We start from the raw sequence: 3,049 nt of genomic DNA, 5'->3' as shown, positions 1-3,049 counted from the left end.
AAGAGGCTGCCAGTCTGATTTAGCAGTGATCCTTTCTTTAAAGAAAGGCCAAGATATTTGAAGGGAGGGGAGGCAAAAGCACAATTGAGGATTCTAGCAAGAGAAAGACCCCGGTTTGTAAATTTACCACTATAGTAGAGATTAGATTTGCTGAAGTTAATCCCCAAACCATAAACTTCTTCAAGGAGATAAAGGATAAATTTGAGAGTAGAAACATTATTTTTGTCAGCTCTGCAAAATATAAGAGTGTCATCTACAAATTAGAGAGATCAAATGTCATTAAGTCTTTCCTTGATGTGATGTTCTGATAAGTCCCCTGAGTTTATGCTATTGAACAACATTTTATTAAGAACATCGACAATAAGAATGAAAAGCATAGGGGATAGAGGATCACCTTGCTTGAGAGCTCTATGTCATTAAGAATATTTAGAAGGAGTACCATTGACAATGACAAAGGATTTGGAGGAGGAAAGAACATGTTCAATCCACATACACCAACGAGAGCCAAAGCCTCTAGCTTTGAGGAGGGAAAAGATAAAGATCCAATTGATACAATCAAAGGCTTTAATAAAGTCATTCTTAACGATACAAGCCTCGATTTTTTTAGAAAAGAAACTATGAAGCATTTCATGGCCTAGAACAATGGAGTCTAGAGTTGACTTACTTACTTGAATAGCAGATTGGGAACAATCAACAAGGGAGGAGAGAATAGGACCAAGTCTATTGGCCAAAACCTTAGTGAAAATTTTGAAAAGACCATTAAGAAGGTTGATAGGTCTGAAGTCTTTAATATCACTTGGATTGTTAGACTTTGAGATCAGGGTAAAAAAGGAAAGTTGGTTTTGTGGAGAGGGGAAGCATCTTAAAAAAAGATGTGAGAAGAATCCAAAGAGCTCATACTCAATGGATTCCCAGTAGGATTGGTAGAAAAGGATGGAGAAACCATCAGGACCAGGTAATTTGTCGGGATGGAGTCCAAAAATAGTTGACCTAATCTCTTCCCTGGTGAATAGGGAATCAAGGGATTGAAGGCCAGGAAGAGGAGTAGGGTATAAATGATCCTAGTCTAGGTGAAAAGGTGAGGGAAGCTTAGATATGAAGAGGTTGAAAAAGAAGTTAAAGAAAGCTATCTGTTTATCAGCTTTTGAAGAGATAAGGACCCCATTTTGATAAAAGTGAGGTATGATATTCTTTCTTCTATAATGAGAGGCAATTTTATGGAAAAAAGAAGAATAGGAGTCATCTTCCTTCAACCATAACACGCTGAATTTTTGTCTTCGATAGATTTCCTCTGATTGAGCTAAGGTAGAAAGAGAATCGCAAAGGGAAGATCTAAGAACAAATTCATGATCCATGAGGGGACGGGATTCCTCAAGAACAGAGAGATCATTAATCTTCTCTAGGATGCACTTCTTATTTTTTTGTAGAGAACCAAAAATATTTTTTTCTACCATTTAATTCTTCTTTTAAGAAGTTTAAGCTTAGAGAAGAACTTATCAACTGGGGAAACCTGACGCTTGAAAGAAGCCTAACATTGGGCAAGAAAAGGTTTGAAGGAGGAATGATCAAACCAATATTTATCCAATCTGAAAATAGGCTTAGACATGAAAGAAGAGGTGTCCAGCAGGATGAAAGAATGGTCAGAACAGGATGCTGGGTATGAATATTGAACAAGAGAAGGAAATTTGAATTCAAAAGCAGATGAAACCAAAAATCTATCAAGCCTAGCTAAAACAAGAGAAGATCTCATATTAGACCACGAAAATTTCTTGCCATTAAGGGGAAGATCAATCAAGAAGAGAGAGTCGATGAAGTTTTTAAAGAAGGTCATATCCTTAATAGAACTAGATCTACCATTCCTTTCAATGGCATACAAAGTAACATTAAAATCCCTAAATGAGGCCGAAGGCAATGGAAACATTAAACTAACTCTAGTAAGTTCCCACCAACTCACCTCTTCATCCTCATATTCTAAAGGCGCGTTAACAAAGATAACAAGGAATTTCCAGTTAAGATGTTTGTGAAGGAGAATAACAAAGATAGAAAAGATGCCAATATAGGAATCCAGACAATCAAGCAAATAATCATTCCATCCTAATAGCACACCTCCTCTAGATTCAATCACATCTAAACTAAGCCACAAAGTAATTCTATTTGAACCAAGATTTTTTAAGGATAAAAGCCTAGCTAGTAGCGTTAAGTTTGGTTTCTTGAATACCTAAGACATCGACGGAAGAAAACATGATGACATCTTTAACCAATTTTCTTTTGGATGGGTCGTTAAGATCTCGGACATTCCAAGTACCAAGCTTCATGGGATAAAACTAGAGCAACTCAACTTAGAAAAGGACAAGAGGTTAAGAAACCCCACCCGCCCTCTCTCTCTCTCTCCCTCATAAATTTAATACGAGCTAGACCTTCTAAGGGAATAGGCTCATTAGCCCCACAGTTGGAGTAAAAATCAGCCAAATCATTGTCATTCTTAACATTAATAGGTAAGGAGACTGAAGCTGATGAAGAAGACTTACCCTTTTTGTAAGAGGAGACAAGCAATCTAGAAGCAGCAAGGTAGCGTAGATAAGCTTTATGACCCGTAGCCCTACCCACCAACTTGGTACTTGGCAAAAATTGGAAGGAAAAAGAATAATATTTGCTTTTGAGAAAAAGAAAATATGGCATCGATAAAGGGGTGTAAGTGAATGTTAATTAAATTCTAAACTGGACACAAATCCTTGGAATTGAACCTTTGATACTATTACGAACTATTCCCAATGGACACAACTATTGCCAATCGACATACAAGTTAGAACTAGTCAGATGTATTCAAAGCCTTCTTCTTTTATTATCTTCTATCTTAAGTCACCCACGTTAACTATGTTAAAGTTATTTGCTAGGGATTCGCTAATATCATTCATCTTCCATTCTTTAATGATTTCTATATTAACAAACATACAGGTTCATATGCTTTCATATTCGGTATAAAACTTATTCAAAATATCATACAACTTTTAACAAATATGCCCTATCAAAGCTTATTTAGGGCAAAACA

Source organism: Asparagus officinalis, chromosome 9 (assembly GCF_001876935.1).
Source record: "Asparagus officinalis chromosome 9, Aspof.V1, whole genome shotgun sequence".
NCBI lineage: Eukaryota > Viridiplantae > Streptophyta > Magnoliopsida > Asparagales > Asparagaceae > Asparagus > Asparagus officinalis.
This window is presented reverse-complemented; position numbering follows the sequence as displayed.